Source organism: Balaenoptera borealis (genome assembly GCF_965194805.1).
Source record: "Balaenoptera borealis genome assembly, chromosome: 2".
NCBI classification, from domain to species: Eukaryota; Metazoa; Chordata; class Mammalia; order Artiodactyla; family Balaenopteridae; genus Balaenoptera; species Balaenoptera borealis.
In genome coordinates this window covers 10,540,247-10,554,926 of record NC_138867.1, presented here as the reverse complement: position 1 = coordinate 10,554,926, position 14,680 = coordinate 10,540,247, and the positions used below count along the sequence as shown (strand labels likewise).

Genomic DNA, 14,680 nt, shown 5'->3' with positions numbered 1-14,680 from the left:
TTGCTTCTCAACGGTGGTACAGCCATCAACACGGCATTCCTACAAGTTCTTGTTTGAATTTCAGGATGCAAATATGCGTATATTCCTTGATGTATTCCACTTGATTCATTTCCAATAGAGAAATTTTGAAAAGGAAAAAAGCAAATAAAAGGAAAAGAAACTAAAACTTTCATAGCTTGAAGATAGGTTTAAATTCAGCCTTTGGAAGTTGATTAGAGAAAGGATCACAGTGAGATGTAGCTACTCAAGCCATGAAGCTACTGTAGTAAAGAGGGTATTTTTTAAATCATCTGTGTAGTATGATGAGGAATGAAAAGTAGACTCAACTCCTGTTGTTCTATTTGTATTTAAACAAGTTAATATAATAATGTTCATGTTTTGAATGTATTACTACCTAAGCAATGGGGAAATACATTTCACAGATGAAACAAAAGAGTTGATATGCATATTACATACCTGGTCAAGAATAGGAAAGACTGCTGGGCTGGCTGTCACTGTGTTATTGTCTCTGCGACACCACTAACTGGGTAATCTTGAATTATTCACTTAACCTCTCTGATGGCCAGTTCCTTCTTTACACAAATGGATTGTATTTCATATCCTAAATCATTCACTGGGTCATTTGAAGACAAAATAATTAGAGTAACAGTACAGCTGTTGTTATGCAAAGAGTAAAACCATTATACTATTATATCAGGGCACAATTACGTATAATAATAACTCCCTCTTACCTGAAGTCAGCCCCGTGCTAACCTTGGGTCCCTCAATCAATAGCATATGTAACAGTAGCAATTAAAAACCACTCTGGAGGCAATGAAGAACAGGAGTTCTGAAAGATATACACAAAAGTCACCAGAAAGAAATGTCAATAATATAAATGTAGCGGAAGAGAAATGAGACCATTTCTTTGGTTGTAAGAGCCAATGGCTGTCTGTGTCCACAACCCCAGAGGACTTGACTGTCCAGGTAATTATGAAAAAACTCTACAGTTGACAGGGACATTTCAGGACAGGCAAACTAACATCCTTGCAGTACAATATCCTTATAATGTAGTACAGGATCTATGTTAACACTACTGACCTGCAGATGTTAAAAAAAAAAAAAAAGTTAAATTTTGTTAGGTATTTTCTTATCAAGGAAACAGATGAGCTCAATAAAATTTCAAAGGGCTCTTTACTTGGAGTATGGAAATACATGAGATATGGTGCATCACAGTCAATGAATAATGAAAATCAGGATCATTGTTGAAGGTAACCTTTTACTTCAGTCAAAACTTCCAAGCTAATTTGCCTAGTATTCAGTCTTGCTCTATATGCTTCAATCAAACTGAACTCCAATTACTCCCTGAAACACATAAGCGCACATTCAGTATCTGCCTACTTCTGTGCCTTAATTCATGCTGTTCCATCTGTAATGCTTTTCCGCTACCCTTTCACGTGGTCAAATAGTAACCTCTCCCTGTCCGTCTCAGATGCTACCTTCTGCTTTTGCCATTGTCCTTGATTTCTTCATTCTCCCCACTCCCTTCCATCTTCCCCAAGTGGATGTTGTTTTTGAAATTCATTTAAATCTCTCATCACAATTTAGTATTTTACTTTGTACTCTAGCTGATGACGTACTTTCAAAGAATTGAAAAAGATTTCAACAATTTTGCTAGACGTAAATCAACAAGATCTGTATTAGAAAGGAGCACAATGAAACATTTAAGTCACGAAGATACTTTAGTATAAAGAGCGTATTTTTTTAAATCAACTGTGTAGAATGATAAGAAATGAAAAATAAAATCAGACTCTGTTGTTACATCTGTATTAAACAAGTTAATGTAAACGTGTCCTTGTTTTTAACATTGTAATTAACACCATCTTGAATGATGCCCGCCTGCATTGGTGAGAGTGATCTCTTCTGTACTTAGTCTCTTGTTTCAAATGTCAAACTCTTCCAGAAACACCCTCAGAGATATACCAAGAAATAATGTTTTACCAGCTGTCTGGGCATCCCTTAGCCCTGTCAAGTTGACACATAAAATTAACTATCACAGGATCCGTACATGAACTAGTTTTGTACCCATGCCTTTCCTATTTGTGTCATTCAGCACCTTGCAGAATTCTTTGCACGTAAATATCTATTGCCCTGCTTTTATTTTATTCATTCATTCCATAAATGTTTATTTGGCGTCTACTGTTTAGCAGGTACTAGAGATTTGAATGGAAAAGGTAGTATTGTTCTTGCCTTGGAATCAATCATAAGAATAATCACTCCAAAATAATTGGAACTTGTGGTTTGCTACCAGGCAAGTAAGTGTTGATGGCTCAATCCCCTCCTTAGGTTGCTGTTAGTGAGAAGTGTTACTTTTGCATGTCATTTATGTGCCAGAGGAACCTGGTATTGTAGTACTGAAGAGAAATTAAGAAGCAAAATCACCAGATTACTGGAGACAAATTTTGGTTTCTAGGGATCTAATGAGAGAACTCTCTAGGAATTTTGGAGCCACTGAAGACACTGGACACATCTCCTAGTTCTGAAATAATGACAGGTGCTCAGTAAACTTCAAAGAGCTACCAGTAAATTTCATTAGAGAATTTTGTGCTAAGAAGATGGTAAATCATGGGAAAATTGATTATTCTGCCACACAAATGATATAGCATAAAAGTAACTGACAATGTCAGTTTTACAGTTGAGATTTTTTTTTAAATATGGATTTTACAATCTCTCAAGAGAACTTTGGGGGCTAGGTCACTAGAAAGCAAGTACTTCCTGATGCTTTTCTCAAAATCAAAGATGTGTTCTTTCTTGCTCCGAAAATTATGACATACGTTTCTTGGTGGCCAAAGGGAGAATGTGTTTGAACATGGGAGTAACTGAGTTGTAATTACCACAAAAATTGTTTGATTGTAATTAAACAGTAGTAAAGTTTGGAAGAAAATGTGATGACAGGATTAAGTTTCAGTTAATTATTTTAGGTTATGTCTATAATTTCAAATTAATAACTATATTAACTAGAAAAATCTGTTTTTGTGTAAACAAAAGAAAAATATGAGTAGGGACAACCAGTCAGACTTGTTTAACACATTCAAGTCCTCCAATTAATATATAGACTTAAGAGAGACATCATGACGCTTATGGTCAGGAATATTTCCTTTAATGTTATAAAGCACTCAGCCATTGGAGGATTAAATGTTAAGAACTATTAATTTTTATCTTTAGGAAATCAGGAGTCATTGAAAGGTTCTAGGTAGATGAATAACGGAATCACATTTGTTTATTTTTTTAAAGATGATTTTTGGCTGTGTCATGGAGAAGAGATTGAAAGCAGGTATGAACGAGAGGCAGACACCCTAATTAGGATAATGAGTTTAGGTTTCTGGGCAGGAGATACTGGTGGCCAGAATGAGAGCAGGGTCACTGGGGATAGTGGACAGATGAGAGAGTTATAACTCTGCTGTCAATTTCAGCTTGGGGTTCTCCCCTACAGAAGCAATTCTCTGGTACCTGCTGGGTGTCCTACAGTTCAACTCCATTCTGACACTATCTACCTGGAGATGGCAACATCAGATCCCATAGGCTAAAGGCTCAGTCCTACAAGATCCTCCCCTGCCAGCCACCACCCCAACATACACTTAAGATGCCAATGGAAAGTCCAAGTTGGCACTTGTTCTTCTAACCAACTGACAGTCTCCTTTGCAGGTTCAGTGAATTGGCTAGAGTGGCTCACAGAACTCAGAGAAACGTTTTACTTACTAAATTACTGGTTTTTTATAAAAGGATGTAATTCAGAAACAGACAAATGGATGAGAGGCATAGGGCAGGGTATGGGGAAAGGGCCCAGAAATCTCTCAGAGGAGGCCACTCTCTGCAAATCACCACGTGTTCACCAGCCCAGAGGATCTCTGAACCACATCCTTTTGGGTTTTTATGGAGGCCTCGTTACATTGGCGTGGTTGATTAAGTATTGACCATTGGCACTTGAACTCAATATCCAGCTCCCTCCCCCTTCCTGGAGGTCTGGGGGCTGGGACTGAAAGTTTCAACCTTTTAGTTACCTTGTTGCTTCTCCTGGCAACCAGCCCCCATCCTTAGGTGTCACCTCATTAACATAACAAGACACCTTTGTCACACTCTTCTCACTTGGGAAATTCCAAGGGTTTCTGTGATAGAAATGGGGATGAAGACCAAAGGTATACTTCTTATTATAAATCACAATATCACAGTGGTACTTAATGATTTGTTATGTCTATTTAGAGAGGACAAAGTCCAGAATGATACACAAATTTGGGGATTAGGCAACTTGGGTAAATGAAGGTGCCATTTACTGAAACAGGAAAACAAAGGAGTGACAGCAGGTTTACAGGCTGGCTGTGATTTCAGTTTTGGACAGAACCTCTGGGTTTTCCAGAAGAGATGTCAGTGGACAGTTGGATATACACCATTATTGGTTATCGAAGATGTGGGAATGGATGAGATTATTCAGAGGAAGTTTAAGAAAATAGAAATTTAAAAGAATTCCAGGGAGAATGGTTGCTTAAGAGAGAGACATCCACTGAGAATCAGGGCAGCCAGAGAGGTGGGAAGGAAAGCAGGGGAGGGGTGTATTGAAAACCATATGAAGAGTTTGCTCCAGGAAGGAAGGAGAGGCCAACAAAGTAAATGCTAACTGTAGGTCAAGTAAAATACTGATGTGGTTTAGTTATGAGAGCATATATAATTATTCCACTGGTATGAATATTTAGCTATTTAAATTTCAACAAAGAGCAATGAGTGAGAAAGGATAAATATTGGCCTTTTGTCACTCAAACATTTCTGTTCTGAATAGAATTCTTTCTTTTTTTTAACATCTTTATTGGAGTATAATTGCTTTACAATGGTGTGTTAGTTTCTGCTTATAGCAAAGTGAATCAGCTATACATATACATATATCCCCATATCTCCTCCCTCTTGCACCTCCCTCCCACCCTCCCTATCCCACCCCTCTAGGTGGTCACAAAGCACCTAGCTGATCTCCCTGTGCTATGTGGCTGCTATTTTACATTTGGTAGTATATACAAGTCCCTGCGACTCTCTCACTTTGTCCCAGCTTACCCTTCCCCCTCCCAATGTCCTCAAGTCCATTCTCTACATCTGCATCTTTATTCCTGTCCTGCCCCTAGGTTCTTCAGAACCATTTTTTTTTTTTTTTTTTGGATTCCATATATATGTGTTAGCATACGGTATTTGTTTTTCTCTTTCTGACCTACTTCACTCTGTATGACAGACTCTAGGTCCATCCACCTCACTACAAATAACTCAATTTTGTTTCTTTTTATAGCTGAGTAATATTCCATTGTATATATGTGCCACCTCTTCTTTATCCATTCATCTGTCAGTGGACACTTAGGTTGCTTCCATGTCCTGGCTATTGTAAATAGAGCTGCAATGAACATTGTGGTACATGACTCTTTTTGAATTATGGTTTTCTCAGGGTATATGCCCAGTAGTGGGATTGCTGGGTCGTATGGTAGTTCTATTTTTAGTTTTTTAAGGAACCTCCACACTGTTCTCCATGGTGGCTGTATCAATTTACATTCCCACCAACAGTGCAAGAGGGCTGCCTTTTCTCCACACCCTCTCCAGCATTTATTGTTTGTAGGTTTTTTGATGATGGCCATTCTGACTGGTGTGAGGTGATACCTCATTGTAGTTTTGATTTGCATTTCTCTAATGATTAGTGATGTTGAGCATCCTTTCATGTGTTTGTTGGCCATCTGTATGTCTTCTTTGGAGAAATGTCTATTTAGGTCTTCTGCCCATTTTTGGATTGGGTTGTTTGTTTTTTTGATATTGAGCTGCATGAGCTGCTTGTATATTTTGGAAGTTAATCCTTTGTCAGTTTCTTCATTTGCAAATATTTTCTCCCATTCTGAGGGTTGTCTTTTCGTCTTGTTTATGGTTTCCTTTGCTGTGCAAAAGCTTTTAAGTTTCATTAGGTGCCATTTGTTTATTTTTGTTTTTTGAATAGAATTATTCTTACAGTTCTTATCCCATAATTCAAGTTAGTTATACAAAAGACATATAATGAAAGAGAAAGAGAGAGAGAGAAATTCTTGGAAAAGATTATAGAAATTTTGCATTGGAAGTGCCACAAAAGTAATTTAACTTCAACTTCTGCATTTTATCAGATGCATTAGTAAGTTTGCTCTATGCATACACACTATTGCACACTTTCTTATATTGACCCAATATAATATATTTGGGTCATCCATTAAGTCATCCATCCATCCATCCATCCATCCATCCATCCATCCATCCATCCATCCATCCATCCATTTACTGAATGCACTCTATGCTTGATGAGAAGAAGGTGATAATGCAAAGGCATGGTCCCTGCCAACAAGACATGTATGTTCTAAGAAAGAAGACAAGTATGTAGTTAAGTGAATTTGATACAGCGCTGTTGGTGCTGTGAATGTCATGGTCAATTGTTGTCTTGTGTAAGGAGTGAGGGGCAGGTCATGAATGTACTTGTATAGAACAGATGGAATTAAATGAGTCAACGCTGAGATTGGCACCGTAAAATTGAAGGCAAAGGCATTTTCCCTAGACTTAGAATCAGGGAAAGAGTGGGGAAGAGGAAGTGGATATTCAGAGCAATGGGTACAGAGTGAGAACGTTCAGAGTTCATTTGAGGGACTGCAAGTCATTGATCTTGGCTGAACCTAGGGTTCTGGTACTTCTTCTTTCACCCTTTGAGTATTGGAAGGCTGGTTTCTCCATTACGGGCTAAATATAGACAAGGACATTGAAGTGTAACTCCTGAGCATCCTCACTGCCCTCCTGGGGTGTATCTGAGTTTGGCAGTGGCTCTCTTAAAAGTCAAGGGCGTTTATTAGAAGAAAATATTTCAGTGGTGGTGTGAACTTAAATGGTACAGTGAGCATAATTCTTCCTACAACTGGATGTAGTAATTCCAATATTTTATATCTAGAAAGGCAAGAAAAACTAAGATGAGTGAGCTGTAGTCATTCCTCATTAAGGAGAGCTGTGTTATTGTGTTGGCTGTGTTGTTCCTAGTTCTATAGCTTCCATTAAAACAATGCGAATAAATACTCAAGGGCTTTGAGGCAGTGGGGTTCTGAACAGTTAGTCTGAAATAGACTTCTAGTCCCAGCTAATCTTTGGGGAAGCTAGTTAACATCCTTAAATTTGAGATGTCTTAGAAAATAAAATGCCTCCCTTTTTGAGTCAATATGAGGAATAAATAAGTTAACGCATGTAAAGCATTTAGTTGAGCATGATACATGGTAAGTAAATACATAAAATATTGCTTGCGATTATTGTGGGCTGTGTCGTAAATAAAAGTTATTCCCAAGTAGGTATGGGCATAAAAATCACTAGTAGAAAATTTTCAAGATGTACCTTAGGGCCCCATTACCAAGAAAATTTTATTTTGTAGCTCTGAGTTACGTACCAGGCATTAAAAAAAGTTCCAGAGATTAGCATGATGTAGGTAAGAGTCACCCTTATATAGTAGCATCACTAAACTTTGTATGCAACCTAACGGATTCTTACATCATCTTAAACTCCCAAGAAATGTGGCCTTCTTTATTTTGTGGAGCCCTGCTATTTAGTGGAATTAAGTAAATTTTGATAAACAAGCTTTATTTGGATATCAAGGCATTGGCTAGAACAAAGCAGATGGAATCTTACAGATTGAAGGAGTTGGTCAGAAAGAGCTGTTTGTTATATTTTATTTTATTGAACCTGTTTTGGAAAGGTGCGTATGATTCCGCTTCGGGGCACTAATTCCTGTCATCTGCTGTCTTGCTAGGTGACCCAGGATGACCGCGTGATTGTTTAAAACATTAATCTGTCAGTTTTGGAGACTTTCACGGACAGCTCTTTGCCATAGTTTTTGACTCATCGATGAGGTTTACATAGCTTTACAGTTGACATTGATTTGTTCCATTCCATCTCGACATCTGGGCTTGTTCTTTCCAGACTTGTTGGATGCTTTGCTGTAAGCCTCTTATTATTACCCTTTCATCTGTGCCACCTTCCCTTCAGATTTGGCTTACAGAACATGTCTCCGTGGGATGAAATTAACGTTGCCCAGAATTTGTGGCTATGAAGTCAACTCGTTCATATGAAAGGAGAATTAAAAGTGATGTGAGAATAAAGGTCCCCCAGGATCACTTGATAATACAAATCCTTGATGGATGCAGAGATGAGGGAATCAGGGGGCAAAAACTCATCTACACAGTGGAAAACTAGTCTTTCATCTTTCCCGCAGAGATTCAAGCCAGAGGACAGAGAACAATTCCTAGACCCTGATTCTCTCCCAGGTAGAGAAACATCTGAGGACAATATTTATACGATGAAAATGACTATAATTCACTCTCTAATAAAATATTTCAAAACATTTGAACAGTCATTTTGCTCCACTATTGCAAGCAGAGTCACTAAGTCAGATTCCCTAAAATCATTGCATCTTAGAGCCTGAAAAGAACTAGCAGTGATCTTCCATTTCTCTCCTTTGACATAGAATTGAAGTGATTGTGTTGATATTGGTGCTTCTAAAAACTAGGTCTGATCTGCAGAAAAGATGGCAAGACATTGCGGGGGACTGAAATAGAGAGGGTGTAGTGAGCGTCTGGGTGAAATAGACAATGTGCTGAGTCTCCAACAAGGGGCAGGGAGATATTAGCCAACGGGCAGCCTTAGACGGGAGGATGGAAGAGGTCAGGGGAAAGCAGAGTTATCTATTGGGTGAAGGGCTCATTGGACAGGCCAAGGGACCATCGAATGAAGCCAGCAGCAGGCAAAGAAATGGAATATAGAGAAAGGGCATCAGTCCCCAAGAAGGTTGATTCCTTAACAAGATGCTCCTATAAAGGCCCCAGGCCTAGAGCATGATTGCTATCTTTATTACTGACCCAGGGATTTACTCAAAATTAAAACTAGGTATGGACCAAATGGAAGAAATAGAGGACACAGTAGGAAAGTTGACTGAGTCTTTCAACTTTCCTCACAGGACTAGCACCTTGAACAAGACCAGTACCTTCTGTGGCTCATTGATAGGTTTTCCTTCCTCGTCTAACTTGATTCAGCACGAGGGGCAAGTTTTCCTGAGGGCTCATTGAGGAGAGCCCTGGAGCGTCCACTGTGGAGGTTGCACCCGTCAGAGCCCGCGCCCCTTTCTGCCCTCCGCCCTCATGCCCACCACCATTCCGTTAGCAAACAAGAGGAGGACTTTTCACAGGACCACCGCTGTGTGTCTGGGTCCCTGCTGATGCTCAGTATTCTTTTCTCCTATTGGAGGGGAGGGTGACAAAGAAGGCTCGATGCCTGAGTGTGTATTGTCCACACAAACAGTCTCAGGATGCTTCAGGTACCCTTCCCATTTTGTCTGGCTGGCACAGTCAGTTTTCATCTTGAGTCCTCGGACTTCAGCAATCAGATCAGCACTGTGGGAAACACCTTTATCTTAAACCATCCAACATCTCATCCATTGTCTCCATTCTCCACTTCTGTCCAGTCTCCTTTACATCTTCTCATATGCGTAAAATCAGGACAAATCTAGTTTTACTTAATGCTCTGTTCAGTCTAAATTTTTCCACTTTCTCAAACCTCAGACTGATGTTGTGCCACAATAAATACAATATTTATTGAAGGAATTAATGAAACTATGTGTGAGTGTTTTCTGATTTCAGTTTTCATACTGAACTAGCTAAGCCCCCTTAAGGGACTTTACGTGGTTTTATCCATTTAAAAACATTTAATGGGGCTTCCCTGGTTGCGCAGTGGTTAAGAATCCGCCTACCAATGCAGGGGACATGAGTTCGCACTCTGGTACGGGAAGATCCCACATGCCACGGAGCAGCTAAGCCTGTGCGCCACAACTACTGAGCCTGTGCTCTAGAGCCTGTGAGCCACAACTACCAAGCCCGTGTGCCACAACTACTGAAGCCCGCGCGCCTAGAGCCTATGCTCTCCAACAAGAGAAGCCACCGCGGTGAGAAGCCTGCACACCACAGCAAAGAGTATCCTCTGCTCGCCACAACTAAAAGAAAGCCCACATGCAGCAACGAAGACCCAATGCAACCAAAAATAAACAAACAAATAAATAAATAAAAATAAAGTAAATTAGATGAATATAAAAAAACATTTAATGAACATTTAATTAAGTCAAGTGAATTATTAATTTAGGCTCTCTAGGAAAAAGTTATAAAACTATATGATAATTTTTCTTATAATAGTCATAATCTATGATGTGACTCAACAATGTGCTATTCTAGGAGTGAAAATCATTTAAATCTGGCTCTTAGTAAATTTTAATGAACTTTAGTATCATACATCCGCTACTTCTATAAATTTTTATGATCTCGAAAACAAGATAATTCCCGCCCGTTGGGGAGGTTAAGGTCCTCTGACACTGCTTGCTTTCTTTAAAAACCTCCTTTACTGTAGGATGCCCTCTCTAATCCACCCACTTCTTTTTTTTTTTTTCTAGTTGACGCACAGTTGATTTACAATGTTGTATTAGTTTCTGGTGTACAACAAAGTGATTCAATTACATATATATATATATGTTCTTTTTCAGATTCTTTTCCATTATAGGTTATTACAAGATATTGAATATAGTTCCCTGTGCTATACAGTATGACTTTATTGGTTATCTATTTTATATATAGTAATGTGTATCTGCTAATCTCAGACTCCTAATTTACCCCTCCCACCACTTCCCCTTTGGTGACCATAAGTTTGATTTCTATGTCTGTGAGTCTGTTGCTGTTTTGTAAATAAGTTCATTTGTGTCATGTTTTAGATTCCACATATAAGTGATAACATATCATATTTGTCTTTCTCTGACTTCCCTCTAGGTCCATCCATGTTGCTGCAAATGGCATTATATCATTGTTTTATGTGGCTGAGTAGTATTAAATTGTACCACATCTTTATCCATTCATCTGTCGATGGACATTTAGGTTGCTTCCATGTCTTGACTATTGTAAATAGTGCTGCTATGATTCACCCACTATTCTTAATTCCCATGAAATCCCAATTCTCTAGACAGTTTCTAAGTCCACATCTTGGGGGTATTTTTTTAACAATTTTATTTAGTATAATTGATATACAACCTCCACCCCTCACCCCGCCGCCTATATTTAATGTATACAGTTTGATGAGTTTGGACATATACATACACCCAGGATACCATCACCGCAATCCAGGACATAAACGTGTAAACATACCCACCACCTCCAAAAGTTTCCTTGTGTCCCTTTCCTTTTTTTTGAGGGGGGTGCTATAGAAAGACTAAAAATGAGATATACTCTCTTAACAAAATTTTAAGTTAACAATTTTAACACTGTTGTTAAATATAGGAGATCTCAAGACTTATTCATCTTGTGTAACTGAAACTTTATACCCTTGAACAACAACTCCCCATTCACCCCACTCCCTAGCCCCTGGCAACCACCATTCTATTTTCTGCTTCTGTTGTAAGTTGGACTATTTTAGATACCTATGTAAGTGGAGTCATAAAATTTTTGTCTTTCTGTAACTGACTTATTTCACTTAGCATGTCTTCCAGGTCCATCCATGTTGTCGCAAATAGTACAATTTTCTTCTTTTCAAAGGCTGAATAATGTTGCATTATGTGTATATACTGCATTTTCCTTATCTGTTTGTCTGTTGGGCATTTAAGTTGTTTACATATCTTGGCTGCTGTGAATAATGCTGCAGTGAACATGGAGGTGCAGGTATCTCCTTTAGATCCTGATTTCACTTCTTTTGGATATATATACCCAGGAGTGGGATTGCCAGATCATATGGTAGTTCTGTTCCTAATTTTTTTTTTAATTAATTAATTAATTAATTTATTGCTGCATCGGGTCTTCGTTGCTGCGCGTGGGCTTTCTCTAGTTGTGGCGAGCAGGGGGTACTCTTTGTTGCGGTGCATGGGCTTCTCATGGCAGTATCTTCTCTTGTTGTGGAGCATGGGCTCTAGGCGCGCGCGCCTCAGTAGTTGTGGCTCGCGGGCTCTAGAGCGCAGGCTCAGTAGTTGTGGTGCACAGGCTTAGTTGCTCCGTGGCAAGTGGGATCTTCCCGGACCAGGGCTCGAACCCATGTCCCCTGCATTGGCAGGCAGATTCTTAACCACTGCGCCACCAGGGAAGCCCCTGTTTCTAATTTTTTAAGAAACCTCCATACTGTTTTACACAGTGCCTGCACCATTTTACATTTCCATCAACAGTGTACAGTTTCTCCACATCCTCGATAATACTTGTTATCCTTTGCTCTTTTGATATAGCCATCCTAACAGTTATTAGATGATATCATATTGTGGTTTTGATTTGTATTTCCTTGATGATTAGTGATGTTGAGTGCCTTTTTTATATACCTGTTGACCATCTGCATTGAATCTTCTTTGGAGAAATGTCTATTCAGGTACTTAAGGCATTTTTTAATTGGTTTGTTTTTGTTTTGTTTTTTTACTATTGAGTTGTATGAATTCCTTATCTATTTTAGAAATTAACCCCTTTAAATATTTTCTTCCATTCCATAGTTGGCCTTTTCACTCTGTTGGCTATTTCCTTTGCTGATAGAAAAGGAAGCTTTTTAGTTTGATGTAGTCCTACTTGTCTATTTTTGCTTTTGTTTCCTGTGTTTTTGGTGTCATATCATTTTTTTATATAGCATGATTTATATCACCACTTCTCCTCGGAAACTGCCCAGGAGAAGCCATATTAGTGGTCTTGTGCCTTATGGCTATTCTTGTACTTATTTTGCTGACTTCTCTTGTTCCTTATCCCTCCAAATCCAGATAACCTGCAAAGATCTTTCTTCACTCTTCTTCTCATCTCTCTTTATAGTTTCACCTTCACTGAATTAATTTAATAGCACATACTCACTTACAACCAGTATTATAAAGTTCACTAAATATATTTACGTTTATTTTTCCCGTTAATTTCTTGGGTACCCACCAGGTCTTATTAGCAACATCCCTCTCTTGAATGTTCTCTCATCTTAAAGTCTCTAAGATACCCAAGAATTATTCAGTCCTGAGAGGTCTGTTCTCCCTCCAGATATCAAACTGAGTTAGAACTGGGGAAGGTCATCTTCCCACCCACATCACAGCCTAAGTATCTCCCAGTGGCATAGAAGCTCATTCACTGTTGTAATGATGCCCTGGAGGATACCACAGAAGCCTTTACGCCACAGGAGTGATCCAAGTTTGAGAACCTCAGTTGCAGCTCTGCTAGTTCCCAATTCTAAGGTCAGTTTTCAATCCCAAGCGTAAAACCATACTAGGACCAGCTTAGGTCCTGGCAGTTCCCATCCCCAACCATGTGCTGTGGCCAAAACAGCCCTTCCTATGAGTCTTAGGCCCTTGGGTTGGGGTAAGGTAGAAAATGGCTGTAAAATAAGTGACAATGCAGTAAGGCATTTTGGAACCCAATCTCTAGAGGTCATACAAATAAAAACTATTTAAATAATGAGTAAATATGAATGTTAATGAACTTCATAGTTTACACTGACATCACATGTCTCTACAGTAATGGACTGCTGTGGTCTCTGAAACAAAATAATTGGCAGTATTGGGAATATTTAATTCATTCAATATTAATTCATTCATTCAACATTTCCCTTCTCTATGTCCAGATATCCTAAAACATCATCTTTGATCTCATTCTCTTTCCTACTTTTGAAGGAAGAATTTCTTTCCTGGCCAAGGCTAATCCTTTCATCCCATTACCTTAACATTTTTGTAAAGTAAGGAAAAAAACAGAACCTAAGAAATAACAGGTTTATGATGTTTATATAAGGCAATGCATGTAAAGCACTTAGTATAGGTACATTTATTTAATAGATATTTTTTGAGCACCTACTATGTGCCAGGACTGTCCTAGATACCAGATACAGTGGCAACTCAGCAGGAAAAGTTTCCTCCTTATTTGCTCTCCTAGTAATTATGCACTCAGTAGTAAGTGCTCAATAAATATTTTTGCCTCCAATTTTATTATTATGTTTTGTGTTATTTTATTAATAAAATATAGGATTTTAGGTGCAGAAGAGAAACCTCCTTGCTCCTGGAAGACCTTGACATTTGCTGTGTACTCCTTAGAGAAACACAGAGGGAAAATTCACTTAATTACTTGCTTGTTTCACATATGCAATGACAAAGTAAACATTTATGGAATGGACATTTTAAAAGGCAAAGCATTGATTCAGTTTCCTTAATAAAGAAAATTCCAATTCAATTAAAAAGTCATCATGCAAACTAAAGATACAAGTAACCCAAAAGGAGCTTCTATTTTTAATACTGAAATAGTGAACAAAATTAAATGGGTAAAAACTTCAGTACTTAGCTGTTTAGTAGTACATTTAGTATGAATTTTTAACTACAGTGGAAAATAAGCATTTACAAATCAAGCATGGGGGAAAAATAGTTAATTCTTAATCTTTCAGCTTTCAGCTAAGAAAGTTACAGTGACCCAGAAGTAATACCTTCCCACCTGAAACAACAACAACAACAAAAAACACCAGTTTTCAAAACACTGCACTTTAGGCAATGAAGGACAGTGATTTTTTTTAAAAATTTTTATTGAAGTATAGTTGACTTATGTATATATATATTTTCAGATTCTTTTTCCTTTTAGGTTATTAAAAAATATTGACTATAGTTCCCTGTGCTATACAGTAG

General features: G+C 38.4%; 1 protein-coding gene across 1 annotated transcript in view; it reads left to right on the top strand.

The window, feature by feature from the left end:
- CTNND2 (catenin delta 2) overlaps positions 1 to 14,680 on the top strand; it is a 942,908-nt gene that overhangs the window by 323,663 nt on the left and 604,565 nt on the right.